This window comes from Herpailurus yagouaroundi, unplaced genomic scaffold (assembly GCF_014898765.1).
Source record: "Herpailurus yagouaroundi ecotype Mexico unplaced genomic scaffold, PumYag 161, whole genome shotgun sequence".
NCBI classification, from domain to species: domain Eukaryota; kingdom Metazoa; phylum Chordata; class Mammalia; order Carnivora; family Felidae; genus Herpailurus; species Herpailurus yagouaroundi.
In genome coordinates, this window is record NW_024412402.1 from 14661613 (window position 1) to 14677653 (window position 16041).

At 45.9% G+C, this 16041-nt stretch overlaps 1 protein-coding gene across 1 annotated transcript in view; it reads right to left on the bottom strand.

The window, feature by feature from the left end:
• CLMP (CXADR like cell adhesion molecule) overlaps window positions 1–16041 on the bottom strand; it is a 99740-nt gene that overhangs the window by 9063 nt on the left and 74636 nt on the right.

The following is a 16041-nucleotide window of genomic DNA, read 5'->3' on the forward strand; positions in this document are numbered from 1 at the left end:
TTCCGCTTCTCTCTGTCCTACCCCTGGTCACTCTCTCTCTCAAAAATAAATAAACGTTAAAAAAAAAAAAAAAGTTTAGAGTCCAGCCAAAGGGTTTGGAGGAGTTAAAGAGTAGGAGTCCATGCTTAAAATTCAAGTCTAATACTGAGGACTTCATTGTTTGACTTTCCTTTGTGGGGGGTGTCACTGACAATTAGTAAAGGGAAGTCGGGTGGAAAAAAAATGACATCCCTTCCTCCATAAAATACATGTGAGCCATCATGCCTTTGTTTTTCAAGGCAGGGAAACCAAAGTTTAGATCTCTCTAGCAAAAAAAAAAAAAAAAAGTGTTTGTGAAGTTTCATCTGCCTGCATCACAGCCCATAGTTCTTGAATCCTTCCTGGGTTCTGTTCCTCCTTTGTCTCACCCCTGTTAGTCACAAAAACCATACTGATCCACCAAGACTTCAAGCTATATAACTTCAGCTTTGCCCTTCCTACCACTCATCAATCATATTCTTAAATTCGTTTGATTTTAAATGCCAGCAAACATTTTTTTTTGGAATGACTGCTTCCCATCAGGTCCGGGGGAGGCTATTCAGATGACTAAAACCCTCTTCCTGTGTTCAAGTGATTTAAAATCTAATGGGATTGGGGCGCCTGGGTGGCGCAGTCGGTGAAGCGTCCGACTTCAGCCAGGTCACGATCTCGCGGTCCGTGGGTTCGAGCCCCGCGTCGGGCTCTGGGCTGGTGGCTCAGAGCCTGGAGCCTGTTTCCGATTCTGTGTCTCCCTCTCTCTCTGCCCCTCCCCCGTTCATGCTCTGTCTCTCTCTGTCCCAAAAATAAATAAAAACGTTGAAAAAAAAAATTAAAAAAATAAATAAATAAAATCTAATGGGATTAACAAGGAGAGAAGTATAAACATAGAAAAAGGATTAATTAACTTGAAATAGTATCAGAGAGAATGTCCCAGAAAAGTTGGAAGCATTCGAGTTAGGCTTTGAAAGATAAGTAGATGAAATAAGAGATCACAGAGGCAGGGCGAAGCGGGCTGCAGGGAGCATTCCAGATACACAGAAGGCACTAAAAACAGGCTTGCAGGCCTAGGGGAGTCTCCCAGGCACATTTCTGGCTGCAGCTGTTCAAATTGTTTCGCTCCGCGCAAGCCCTGAACCCCGTCCTCTATCACAGGATGCTCTACAATGCATCAAATGCTTTCCTGAAAAGATTTGAAGCCATCCAAGAAAACGTCCATCCGTTCTCTCTCCATTATGTCAAAACCCTTCAGTGGCATCCATGTTACCTTCGCCATCTTTCTGAGAAACGAGTTTTCTCCTTTCTCTGCGTACTCTTTTTCATCAGCAAACATGTATTGCGTTCGCATGGCAGGGTACAGGGCCGGGTGCCGGACAACAAGCAGGAATAAGACACCAGAGCCTACCCTGAGGACCTCACACTCTTGTGGGCGACACGTTGGGGAGAAGAAAGTAAGAGAAAAGTAAAGGTAGACCCTGCAACCGATACTAAACGTAAGACATTTTCGGGGTGCCTGGGTGGTTCGGTTGGTTGAGCGTCCAACTCTTGATTTCAGCTCTGGTCATGATCCCAGGGTCATGGGATGGAGCCCTGTGTTGCGCTCCACGCTGAGCGTGGAACGTGCTTAGGATTCTCTCTCTCTCTCTCTCTCTCTCTCTCTCTCTGTCTCCTCTACGCCTCCCCCCCACTCATGCGCTGTCTCTCTCTCTCTCTCTAAAATAAAAATAAAAAACAAATAGACTTAAGACATGTTTAGTATTCAATTCCACCCACTCGTTTCAACCAGCACTACTGTTGTGATCATTCTCATCTCTCTGTGCCAACACAGTTTGGGGCCCCAGTTTCATATTTCCAGCTGTGTGGCTGCGTCTGTATTTCTGCCCTCTGCAGCCTGTAACATTGTAAATTGGATGCCAAGTTAATACCAATGTAAAACTCACAGGGGCTCTTTTCCAGCTCAAAAGCCTTCAGTGGCTCCCGGCCACCTCTGAATGATGACCAGATTCAGTCTAGAGTCCTCATGGTGACCTCTGCTTTACCTTCCCAATCTCAGCTCCTATTGGCCACCTCGCCTACCTGCATACTATCAGATAACATCATCTCCCTTCCATTAATACAGGTTATGCTTTCTTTGTACTCCATGCCTTTGCCCACTGCATTTTCCCACACAGAAACTCCCTTTTCTCCATCTCTCCACATAAAGAATTCCCAATCATTCTCTTAAATCCAAAATCAACGTTAACTTCGCGTGACACATTCCCTGTTAATGACACTCAGATTAATGGTCTCTTCTCTTTGCTCTCACCATAGCGTTTTTTTGTGTTTTGTTTTGTTTTGCAGCATTTTTATGTGAGGAGAAATCGTGAAAGACTTTGGTCTCATAGGTTGCTGGATCCCCTTCCTGTAAGGCTGGGTGTCGTCCAGGAGAGCATTGAGAGCATTCGGGTTTTATGTGTCTGTTGCCCTGAATGGTCTTTGGCTAGGCTGTTTTGCAACTCGGCAGTCCTTTCGTGAATACACAGTCCCTGAAAACAGACTCTGTGCTTGGCCCTGTGCTAGAGAGGATACCAATTCAGAGAAAATTGTTCTATGAACGTGTTGAGGACCAGGACGTGCCAAAATACGCCACTTTGCACGTGCCTAAGAATTCATTTCAAATGCTGAAGGCGTTTGAGTTCCTGAAGTTCCTTATCAGACCTAAAAGCAGAGCCTCTCAAAAGAATTTGTCCTAAATCCCCTCCTGAGAGCAACTCTAATCTCTTCGAGGAGACCAGAAATCTGGCACCACACCCCCCACCCGGACAGACAAGGTCACAGACTAGCAGATCTCCCATCTGTTCTTCTGAGGGCCCATTTCTTTTCCTCAGAAGTCATTTGCTTTTCCCTAACTGCCCTCCCTCCTCTTCCCTTTCCCCCAATAAGTTAGGCAGACAGCCGAATTCTAGCCACCACTTGAGGTTACTCATCTGTGGGTATCCGCTGCATGCTACATAAATGGTACACAGAAGTTACAAACTTGTTTGTCAGTTTCCTGTTAATCTGTCCCTTGAAATATAAGGGTTGTACATCTGAAATATAAGGGTATGTGTCAATTGCATTTCAGTAAAAAATTTTACACTTTTTAAAGAGAGACAACAAACCAACAAAAATCTTTCGTCAGTCCAATTTATAGTGCCTCAGCTGGAGATCCTAGGAAGAGAAAGGGGAAAAGATATTCTTTTCCCTCTCCTGCAGTTTTAAAAGACAACTTAGAAAAGAAAAGGGTAAAGGGCACCTGGGTGGCTCAGCTGGTTAAGCGTCTGGCCTTTGGCTCAGGTCATGATCTCGCAGTTCGTGAGTTCCAACTCTGTGTCGGGCTGGAGCCCGCTTCCAGCTCTGTGTCTCCCTCTCTCTGCCCCTCCACCACCCCTGCTCACACTCTGTCTCTCTCTCTCCCCAAAATAAATATTAAAAATAAGGGGAAAATTATGACCCTCATATACATAGAAATAGGCCCATGTCAAAGATTTTACTGCACTCACTAATAAATGATGGAACCAGAAAGATTTTGCAACAGGTTCAAATGAGAATTGGACTAAGATTCATAGAATCCTTCGGACATATTTAATTTGCATTTCTACAAACAGGAACCACAGCTATGCGATGGGTAGGAAACAGAGAAATCGCTATGGGCATTCCACGAGTTAATTTCTACTTCTGCGGAAATTAATACGTGAGGAAAATTAGACCCTAATTCATCTCCGGAAAATATGGAGTCTAAGCATGAGATGATGTCTGGGAGGGACCCTGTATGTGGGAGGTGGAGGCAAGTGTTCCTTATTGGGGTAGGGGGGGAGCCTCGAAGGGTTAGATTCCTTGAAGACTGCTCCCCTCTGCCCTGCCCCTACTCCCCAACAGCCTCCTCTGTCAGCAGGTGGCTTCACGGTTCAACTGTGCAAATTGAATAAGGTGGTCAAAGTAGACCTTATTGGAAGGAGACAGGACAGTCAATACTTGAGATGTGGAACTAACCTTGGAGCTTTCTAGGAGAAAGAGAGTTCTAAGTGGAGGAAAAAGCCAGTGCAGAGACCCTAAGGCAGAAGAGTGCCTTGACATACTTGAGGACCAGCAGAGAGGTCAGGTAACTGGAGTAAGCCAGGGGAATTGTAAACGACGAAGTCAGGCAGTGGGACCAGATCCTGTGGGGGCGGGGCTCTGGTCCATTATAAAGATGATGATTGCTTTCATTTTGTGGAAGTCGGGGGGCTATTATAGGATCTTGAGCAGAATAGCATCATGATATGATTTATTTTGAGAATAGGCTGTAGGAGGCCAAGAGTGGAAATGGGAAAACCAGTCAAGAGGTTATTCTAGTAAAGATCCAGGCAATAGATGCACAGCCTCTATGGTGGTAACAGTGGAAGAGACAAGAAGTGATCAGATTCAAAGTGTACTTTGAAGATGAAACCAACTGGATCTCCCAATAAACCAACACCCTTCTTTAAGCATTTTTTTAATGTTTATTTTATTTTTGAGACAGAGAGAGACAGAGCATGAGCGGGGGAGGGGCAGAGAGAGAGACACACACAGAATCCGAAGCAGGCTCCAGGCTCCGAGCTGTCAGCATGGAGCCCGACTCCGGGCGAGATCTTGACCTGAGCCGAAGTTAGATGCTTAACCGACTTAGCCACCCAGGCGTCCCGTGAACACCTTATTTAAATGTATATTTGTGGTATGAGAAAAAGAGAAGAATCCAGGACCACGCTCAGGTGTTTGGCATGAGCCTCTGAAAAGAGAGAACAGCTACTAACCAAGAGAAGAAAGCCAGGGAGAGGAGGTTTGGGGTCAGAGTGTGCACAGTGAGGGGAATCGGGAGTTTGGTTTCAGATACTTGTTAGACTCCCAGAGGAGGCATAGAGTAAGTAAGCAGTTGCATAAAAATGAGTCAGATATTCGGGGGGGGGGGGGCGTAGTCCTGGAGATATACATTTGGGGATTCTAAGCTTGTGGATAGTATTTAAGGCCATGAGACTGGATACGATCCTGGAGGGCACGAATCTACAGATTAAGAAAAGAAGGCATAAGGAGGCTATCCAAATGGTGGGTATCTAAACACAAAGGTTAAAACTCACTAAAATAGCACGGGGTTGGGGGGGGGGCGCCTGGGTGGCTCAGTTGGTTAAGCATCCGACTCTTGATTTTGGCTCCGGTCATGATCTTGAGGTTTGTGGGATGGAACCCCATTGTCGGGCTCTGTGCTGACAGCGCGGAGCCCGCTTGGGATTCCTTCTGTCTTCCTCTCTGCCCCTCCCTCATTCACGCTTTCTCTCTCTCAAAAATAAACATTTAAAAATAAATAAATAAACAAACTTAAAATACCAACCTCAGAGTAAAATTGATAATGCCATCTCGGATCTCTTTCGCTGACTATTCAAGTCCAGCCTTTGCTCACCGTTTCCAGCCTCACCCCTGGATGAGACCGCCTCTGCCTCCTACCCTCTCTTTCCTAGAGACTCAGTGAGTTGAATCCTGAAACCACCTGCTGAGGCAGGAGGCAGTAGGGGAGTAGGGGCAGGGGGAGCAGCCTCGAAGGGCTTCATTACACTCATTATCATACAAATAGAAGACCTCTCCCTACTCCAGCCTGAACACCTGCCCACAGCCTCCCACAGACACCACAGGGAGGTCACTCCTGAACTTCATCTTCACACGGGAATATTCTGGAAAGTACAGGAAATGCATGACTTCAATCAAATGTGCAGTGTTTACTTCTGGACAAAAGTTTTACCTTGAAGTTCTGTATTCTTTTCAACAGGGAGCTGTAAATTACGGGGGAGGCGACAGAGGGAGAGAAAGGGATTTAGCTTCAGGAATTTGGGCTTTAGATCCTAACTCTGAAATCTGTCTTGGGCAAGGGGCTTCACCTTTTATTTATTTTTTTTTTCAACGTTTTTTATTTATTTTTGGGACAGAGAGAGACAGAGCATGAACGGGGGAGGGGCAGAGAAACAGGGAGACACAGAATCGGAAACAGGCTCCAGGCTCTGAGCCATCAGCCCAGAGCCCGACGCGGGGCTGGAACTCACGGACCGCGAGATCGTGACCTGGCTGAAGTCGGATGCTTAACCGACTGCGCCACCCAGGCGTCCCAAGGGGCTTCACCTTTTAAAGTCTAAAAGGTATGAAGCCCCGCACGGTCCATGAGTTCAAGCCCTGTGTCAGGTTCTGTGCTGACCGCTCAGAGCCTGGCGCCTGCTTCAGATTCTGTGTCTCCCTCTCTCTCTGCCCCTCCCCATGCCACCATCTGTTTCTCTCTCTCTGAATAAACCTTAAAAATGAATGAATGGGGGCGCCTCGGTGGCGCAGTCGGTTAAGCGTCTGACTTCAGCCAGGTCACGATCTCGCGGTCCGGGAGTTCGAGCCCCGTGTCGGGCTCTGGGCTGATGGCTCAGAGCCTGGAGCCTGTTTCCGATTCTGTGTCTCCCTCTCTCTCTGCCCCTCCCCCGTTCATGCTCTGTCTCTCTCTGTCCCAAAAATAAATAAGCGTTGAAAAAAAAAATTAAAAAAAAAATGAATGAATGAATGAATGAATGAATAAATAAATAAATAAAAAGAAGGTTTGAAGCCCAAGTTTTCTGGAGAAGAATTAAGGTCTAATTTTCTTCACGTATTAAAAGAAAGTTACAAAAACAATTCTTAGCTCCACAAGCTTATAGTACTAATTTTAAGAGCAGATATCTGTGGAAGGACCTCGTTCCTTTGCTCACTGACCATTCAGTGACTACACTGTGACAAATTCAGCACTCGGCCCCGGAGTTAGGAAAATATGCATCAGGCCTAGAAACGAAAATCCATCAACACGACGCAATACGTTCGGCCAGGGGGTTGTGTTTTTATTTAACAAACACGTATGTGGTATTTATTTTGTGCTAGACACTGTCCTAAATACTTTACAAGTATTAACTCCTCTCATTAAAGAGAAAACCTTGGCAGTGAAACGTTCACGAGATTAAGAAGATTAAGGAAGTGAGTCTCTGAGACAAACTGCTTAGACTTAAGGCCGTTCTTTTGTTTCACAAATACTTAGAGAAGGCCTTCAACGAAGTGGGTACATATATCCCAATCTAAAATGGGGCGGCTGCAGTCTGGTCCTACTCAAGTGGGGCTGTTTTTGTGGGCCCTCCTATGTTCACTAACTCATTACTGCATTCCCATGGAGACTGGGCATCCCAGCAAGGAGTTCTTAGGGCCAGGCAGAGGTTTCTTTCCTATTCTTATCCCTTAAAATGTGACCAACCTTGTATGCCAGGCTACAGCCAGTAATGTGGAGAAGAAAGGCAAAAGAAATATAGATAAAATTAAATTTCCCTACAACTTGCAGCTCATTGGGGCATCTTGGTGGCTCAGTTGGTTAAGCACCCGATTTTGGCTCAGGTCACGATCTCACCGTTCAGGAGTTCGAGCCCCGCGTTGGGCTCTGTGCTGAGAGCCTGGAGACTGCTTCGGATTCTGTTTCTCCCTCTCTCTCTCTCTCTCTCTCTGCCCCTCCCCCTCTTGCACCCTGTCTCTCTCTCTCTCTCTCAAAAATAAATAAACATTGGGGCACTTGGGTGGCTCAACCGGTTAAGTGCCCGACTTTGGCTCAGGTCATGATCTCACCGTTTTATGAGTTCAAGCCCCACATTGGGCTCTGTGCTGACAGCTCAGAGCCTGGAGCCTGCCTCAGACTCTGTCTCCTCTCTCTCTGCCCCTCCCCTGCTCACGCTATGTTTATCTCTCTCAAAAGTAAATAAATATAAAAAGATTTTTTTTAATAAATAAAAAAAAGTGGGGCGCCTGGGTGGCGCAGTCAGTTAAGCGTCCGACTTCAGCCAGGTCACCATCTCGCGGTCCGTGAGTTCGAGCCCCGCGTCGGGCTCTGGGCTGATGGCTCAGAGCCTGGAGCTGTTTCCGATTCTGTGTCTCCCTCTCTCTCTGCCCCTCCCCTGTTCATGCTCTGTCTCTCTCTGTCCCCAAAATAAATAAACGTTGAAAAAAAAATTAAAAAATAAATAAATAAATAAAAGAGAATCATATTTTTTTTAAAAAAGAAAGGATAGGTTTCTTGGGGGCTAGTGGAAGGAGTGACCATAGAAATGCCAAATCGCTGAGACAATAGCAAGAGGAGGAAATAAGTTAGTGATAGGAAAAAACCTGGAAGGCTGAGATCTTCTCTCCTAAGACTGAAAGTTGGGGGCTGATGTTTGGAGTAAGATGGGAATGCCTAACGGGTGCTCAATTAATGTCCCTTTCTTTCTGACTTCTTCCTATTACCTCGTAGGTGCATAATCACTACGAGGAAGTTTGTTTGTACTTCCTAGGAAGAATGAAGAGATTCTAAACCTAGAAACTGGTAAAGCGCTGGGTAATTCTTTTTCTTTTCTTTTCTTTTCTTTTCTTTTCTTTTCTTTTCTTTTCTTTTTATTTTTGAGAGAGAGAGAGAGAGAGAGAGAGAGAGAGAGCAGGAGCTCAAGCACGAGCAGGGGAGGAGCAGGGAGAGACAGAATCCCAGGTGCTGTCAGCGGGGAGCCCGAAGCGGTCTCCAACTCGTGAGATCATGAGCCGAAATTGAGAGTCAGATGCTTAACCAACTGAGCCAGCCAGGCACCCCAAGAGCTGGGTAATTTTTATGCATTTTGGGGTTTTGTGGGCTTTGGGAAGTTGGTGAACCTTTACACATAGCAGGTACATACAACCGAAGCGTAAGTTTCATGAAATAGCTTTTCCAGTCGGTGGTAAAAAAAAAAAAAAAAAAAAAAAAAAAGAAAGTCTGCTCACTTAGAATCCACTACAGGGCCTTGATTTTGAAAACCTTAGCCCCAGGGCTGCACCAGGGCACAGTGATTGAGAGTGAGCTGGCTGGAAAGTCCACCGGTTTACATTCAAATGGGAGCCCCGCCACTTAGAGCTGTGTGATGGGGGTCAGTTAATCAACCTTTCCAAACCTTTAGTTCCTCAATTGTAAAACAGGAATAAGCTACTTCATCGGGTTTTTGTGGCAATGAGAGAATAAGCGCTCACAATTACTTTCATTAGTCTGATTCCGGGTTTACGAAAGCCCCTAAGGGTTTCCAAAATTGTCCAGCCCAGTACCCAAACAACATTAGTCATTCCATACATTTGTATATTAAAGCTTCCCTAGCTGAAAGCCTCCATTTGTTTTCCATCACCTGTGTGCCCTATGGACCAAAGCTTAGCCCTCTGAACGTGGCACCTAAGGCCAGTACAGCCTGGACTCCACCTCATCTTTGGTCCCTGTCCTCACCTCTCTGAAGAGCCTAGTCCCCAAATTCGATGTCCCTTGATTCTGGAACAACACCCTCAGATGTGTCTTTGTCTCAGATCATGCAGTCTTCTTTTGAAATGCTTCTCTTTTATTTTTGCCTACACAACACCTACAGGCCTCAAGATCAAGCTCAAGGGCCAGCTTCTCTGTATTCTAGCCTTTCCTGGCTCCCTGTGTAGAATCACTGACTTCCTCCAGCAAGCCTCAGCCCTTTGGGCAAATCTCCACCATAGCACTTAATACATTCAGGTAGGGCTGACTCCTGAGAACTTTTCTCTCCTTTCCCCCAAATCCTGCCCCCCATTATTATTATTATTATTATTATTATTATTACTTTAGAAGATTTTATTTTTAAGTAATCTCTACACCCAACATGGGACTTGAACTCACAACCCCAAGATCAAGAGTCACGTGCTCTACCGACTAAGCCACCCCGGGGCGCCCCCCCCCCCCCCCCCCGTCCCATTAATTAATGGAAAGAAAAAAGGTGGGGGGGGGGGAGACAACCAAGGTAAGTAGTTAACATCTTTGGAAAGCGGACATTATACAACTCCATAATAATCTGACTATAATTAAATAACCATGACCTAATATAAGCATTTTACACTCATTTATGACACAGGTTGGGGATCAGTTACAGCCTTGCAGTTTGTCTCCATTTTTTCAGACAAACATTTAATCTTAGATACCTGTGTCTCTTTGTTTTGTTGTGTGATTTTTTTTTTTTTTTAGTTTAAAATAGTTTTATAAGGATATGTTATACGACTGTTCACGCCACCAAATTTTGATCATAGAGCTTATTTTGTTTGGCAGCAGCGGGCAGGTTTTCCAAATAGTCATCATTTTTCTCTGGTCTGCACAGACGTCTTCTCATTAGCTGCCTTCTGCTTTTGTTGCATTATCTCAGAGTCCCTCGGCTTTCCCTGAGAGGTAGTCAAGCTATCCTCTTTTTGATGAGGGAGCCTAAGGCCAGCTGACACCCCGCAACCCCCTTCCCCCACCCCAGGTGGGACCTGTGTGACATTCCTCAGGCACTTCAGGCAGCCCAAGAACAAAGGAAAGAGAAAAACCAATGGTTGACTGATAGAGATCACAGTTAGCCAGGATAGGAGTCTCCCATCACTTTACAAAAGTCTTAGTAAATTACAAGAAAAAAGCAATCTTATCAATAGCCTAATCTCCAGAAACCCATAGACTCAGTTTCCCGGAGCCCCAACATCACCCTCCCCTCCATAGTGCCGCGGGGAACAAAGGCAAGAAAAAAATGGTAAATAAAATTAAGTTTCTTTAGAACCTGCAGCCCACTGACAAATACTTGAGACAGGCAGAGTAAAACATTCCTCCAGGAACTCTCAGTCTTAATGTTAATGCCTTACTGGAGGGAAGATAACTTTAGTTCAACAATAACAAGGCCTCCGCAGTCCTCTTTAGCATATGAAAGTCGTTTTGGGAACCTCCCTTTGGCCTTTACCTCCCCCGACTCCACGGGTCCTGTCCCCTGCTTTAATAAAACCACCTTCTCCTCCCAAAGACCTCTCAGGAGTTCTTTCCTGGCCATCGGCACCAGACCACCGCCCACCACTCCAAAACCACATCATTTTCTTTTTCCCTTGCTAATTTCCTGGGGTTTCTTCATGTTTTTCTGGCGGGCAAGTTGTCGCTAATTTCCGAGGGCCATGCAGACCCCGGACCGAGCCCGGAGGAGAGCTACTGGGGAGAGAGCAGCGGCCTCCCAGCTCGCTCAGCGAGGCTGTCGGTCATGCCCACCGGCAGCTCTTGAAGGCTAAGCCCCTAGGGGCGCCCTCTGCAGGGCAGACACCTCTGCTCCTCCCACAGCCCCGCCCGCCGAGGCCCTGCTTTGTTGTGGTTTTAATTCTAGGAAACCCAGAGCTGAGGCTAAGTCCTTGTTCCAGGTGTGACGGGAGAACAGTGCACATACATTCAATCCTTCTGCAAACAGACAACAAATGAAGTACATGAATTGCAGCTGCTGTGGGGCTGTTTGTCTTCTGACATTCCTGGTGGACCCGTTCCCAGCGCATTTTTGAGAGGAGGAGGACGGTTTGTTAGGACCTGATGGAACAGATGGAGCAGCTCAGCTTTCTAGCAGGGGCTCTGCTGCGCCAAGGGCCCCGCGCAGTAATCGTGCAACTGCCTTGAACGGAAATGAACGTAGGCCCCTCTCTGTGGTTTTGATGAGGGTTTTTTCTGTTCGGTATCAAAGAAAAGGGGCAAAGGGAGAAAGGATGTGCCAGAGAGGTCTGGCAGGGGAATGAGAACATCCCTGTCCTAATTTCTTCGTCTGAAAAATAGAAGGGAAAGGTCTCCATTGTGTGTGCATTGTGTGTGGGGGGGGAGGTGGTCACTCCGACTTTGGAAATTAACTATGTGCCCATCCCTAGAACCAGGAGGAAAGCTCCAGAGTTCTAGCGGCCATGCTACCCACCTGGACTGAAATTCATATATTCCCCAAACTGCCTACCCACCCCCAAGCGTTTCCGGCACCTCTGAGCATCCTAGACAAAAGGGGTGGAGCCAATTCTGCTCAGATTGAAACGCAAAGCTAAACTTGGGGTCTAGGTCATTGGCTAGCCTACCTTAGGCACCACCTCCATTCCAGCCCCTCCCGGATTTTTTTCCCACCCTCACTCTCATTCCGGACATGGTGCCAAATTTACCCACTACATTTTTATTATGCCCATCGTGATATTCCAACTACCCATGGCTATAGTTTAAGCCCTTATTGTATAGCTTGAAATTGTTCAACTGACCTTGCTTCCATTCGAGTCTGCTTTAAATCAGTGCGTCACTGCGCGGGCCGGAGTGATCATCTGAGATGCATATATGTCCCTTTCACTCCTAAAATCCTTCAAGAAACTCCATGACATCATAGAAAAGGATCTGAGCTCCCTAGCATGGTACACAAGACCTTTTTCACGTTCTGGTCCTGCAACCTCTGCGTGCTTACGTTTTGAGCTCCGCCTGTGCTAGCTGCTTACTTTACCGTTTCCCAGAATATTGCAGCCTTTGCGTCTGTGCTCTTGGGGGATCCTCAGGGCAGTGCCTTCTATCAACAGTCAGATCAGCTGTGACTTCTTATAGGGAGCTGCCCTTGGCCTTTCCCCCTCCTCCAACTAATTCTGGCCAGTGGCTCCTCCTTTATGTTCATCTAGAACGCTCTGCTTCTATCATGATCTATGTCAAATTGTCTCTTTACACATTTATCTCTTCAACCACCTCCTTCATGACAGAGTACGTGTATAGTGGGAATCCAGGGTTTATTCAATTTAACCTAAATTGCTTTTTGAACTTTTAGAACGTTCAACAGTGCCTGGCTTGTTCCAGCATTAATTAGGGCCCTGGCATAATTCGTTCTGTCTGGAACAATTTTCTTCCCACGGTCTCCTGATTTCCCACATAGCACGTATTATAACTTCAAATTATTTACGAAGGGAACATAGCTAGCAGTTAACAGCCCAGGTACTGACATCACAGTGCCTCATTTCAAACTGCAAAATGGGTGAACTTCTGCATTTTTCTCACTGTGTGTGTGTATGTGCACATGCTGTATGTGGTTCCTTTCTTTTTTGCAAAATAGGACTAGTAATCCTGGTTACGAGGATTAAGTTAAATGAGATCATTTGTGCTAAACAAACTTGAACCTGGCAAGTAGCTAATAGTGCTCTCTGCTTAAAAAAATTTTTTTTGTTTGTTTTAAATCACGGAATGGCTGCATTGTAAGCCCCATGAAGGCAGGGACTTGGACATCTTCTTCAGTATTGTAACCCAGTGTCTACCATGGCATACGGTAGGTGCTAAATAAATGCATGTAATCTGAATGATTGAATAAATGATTGATTCTTACTTTGGAGTATGATAGGAAAAGATAGGATTCAGTAGGCAGAGAGGGAAAGGATAGGACCTGAGGTCCCTGGGGGGCTGGGGGTGGGGGGGAAGCACATATTTTGGAACACCGCTGGGAGTGTCTGACCACAGCAAACTCCCCTGGGCCTAAAGTTCCTCTTAAGACTATAACTCACACCAGGGCGCCTGGGTGGCCCAGTCGGTTAAGCGCCCGACTTTGGTTCAGGTCATGATCTCGCGGTGTGTGGGTTCGAGCCCCGCGTCGGGCTCTGTGCTGACAGCTTAGAGCCTGGAACCTGCTTCCGATTCTGTGTCTCCCTCTCTCTCTGTTCTTCCCCTGCTCATGCTCTGTCTCTCTCCCAGAAATAAACATTAAAAAATAAAAAAATTAAAAAAAAAAAAAAAAAAGAACGTCAGAGACACCACCTACCCCCCTCAGGATTCCCTCAGGAATTTGATAAAAGACCTAACTAAAATAAGTAGTCATAAAACATATGACCCACAAGGAATGACATGGCCATAGACCACCCCTCATACAGTGCAGTGGTGGCCATCGGGAATGGACCACCCAGCACTTAGAGCTTATTGAGCCAGAAAGGGTGTGACCTGAGAGAGAACGAGAGGGGGATGGGAAGGGGAGTGGCAACCAGAACCCTATAAAACAAGGACCCTTGTCTATCGTCGCAGGCATTCACACTTTGAAATGCCCCCTCTCTGGAAAGAGAGCTTCCATACTATTCTTACTCTCTGATTTTCCACTCTAATAAACTTCTGCCTGCTGCTCATTCGGCCTCCACCTCTTCATTCTTCCAAGTGGTGAGACAACGAATCCCGGGTATTGAGAAAAAAAAATCCTGCGACAGGAGTATGAATTGAAGACAAGTAGGGAACTGTCCCTGCTTCAAACGTCTCTGAAAGGCCTGCTTGAATCAACAATTAACTTCTCAGCCTTATATTCGCTTGGCTACATAAGCATGCAACCTTTCTTTTTCTTTAAATGAAAACTCGTGGCCAAAAAGTTAGATGAGCGGAGTTTTTTATTTTTTTAATTTTTATTAGCAGACATGGCTCTTATTTGCTTCATGCAGAACTGAGACTATCATGTCTATGATTGACTAAGACCCCGTTGGAATCAATATGCTCAGGTTAAGGTGACCTTGCTCTCCAGAGAACAGAGAGTCTCAGGACGATGTACCATGAGAACAAAATGACAAAGTGATGTAGGAGCTAAAATCCAACAGTTACCTTGGATTTTTTTTTTTTTTTTTTTTTTTTTTTTTAGTGAAAATCTTAGCTTTGGGGCACCTGGGTGGCACAGTCAGTTGAGCATCAAACTCTTGATTTCAGCTCAGATTATGATCCCAGGGTCACGGAATCGAGCCCCATGTGGGACTCTGTGCTGAGTGCTCCCTCTGCCCTTCTCCCCTGCCTGCACGCTCTCTCTCTCTAAAAAAAAAAAATAATAATAATAATCATTTCTTTAAGAGTGCCTGGGTGGCTCAGTAGGTTAAGCGTCCGGCTTATGCTCAGGTCATGATCTCATGGCTCCTGTGTTTGAGCCCAGGGTCGGGCTCAGTGCGGACAGCTCAGAGCCTGGAGCCTGCTTCAGATTCTGTGTCTCCCTCTCTCTGTCCCTCCCCCGCTCTCACGTGTTTGTGTGTGTGTGTGTGTGTGTGTGTGTGTGCGCGTGCTCTCTCTCTCAAAAATAAACATTAAAAACATTAAAAAAATTTATAAAAAATAATAAAAACCTTAGCTTCCCCCAGCACAAACCATGGTATGAAATCAGCGGTATAGACAGAGGAGAAGAAAGGACACCTTTCACTTTTTAGTAGGGCAAGAGGTAAAGTTCTGAAAAGGACAAAAAGTCTAAAAAGTCAGCTTCCCTGGTATTCTGTGTGATGTTTTTAAATCACAAAACTTTCGACCAACAGATTTTTATTTATTTATTTATTCTAGATTTTGTTTTTTAAGCAATCTTTACACCCAATGCGGGGCTCCATGTCACAACCCCGAGATCAAGAGTTGCACACTTCACCAATGGAGCCAGCCCAGGTGGCCCTCAACCCAAAGAATTTTTAAAAGTCAGTGGGTAAATGGAATAGGAAGAGTTACGCTAGAAAAGCCAGGTGGAGGAAAGGTACAGAGGCTGAATGCAGCCAAGTCAGACAGGATAATACAGTAGCTAACTTAGTTCTCGCTCGGTAGAGACCAGCCCAGCGGATCGTTGGGAGCAAAGCACTCACTACAAGCTCTGTTGACACTGCCCCAAAAGCACAGAAACACCAACGGACCTCCCATCCTGAGCACCGAAGACCCAGGGTCAGTTCCTTCATTTTTCCAACTCCAGAACCCATATCAATTCTTCTGCTGGCCAATTATTGAAGCGTTAACATTTTCAGTCCCGTCCTGCGTTGTATGTGGTTTGTCGTATTATATACAATCTCTGAGCTTGCGAGTCATGGCTTTGTGCAAAACTTACATGTAGGCAGGTGGTAATGGTTTCAGAGGATGGGGAGGAGCAGGCTTCCTAGTATAGATCTGGGGTTCTGGCCACTTGGCTAGGGAGTCAAGCTACTGTATCTTACCTCCCTTCTTAGGAAAGACGCTAATACTGTAGATGCCCTCCTTGGGCAAATGACAGGTGACTTCCTAGGAGTGTTTGCTTGCCCAAAGAGCACAGACTGTCTTATCTTTAAGACCCAAATACCTTTTCTTATTTAAAATGTTTGTATCTGGAGTCTTTCAACTATAAGCCAGATGGAAGAAACAGAAAACTGGAGGACTGAGGGAAGGCGACTGTAGGAGGGTGGGGAGGGGAGCCGGGGGAGGCAAGGGGTCTGGCCAGTTGTACACTC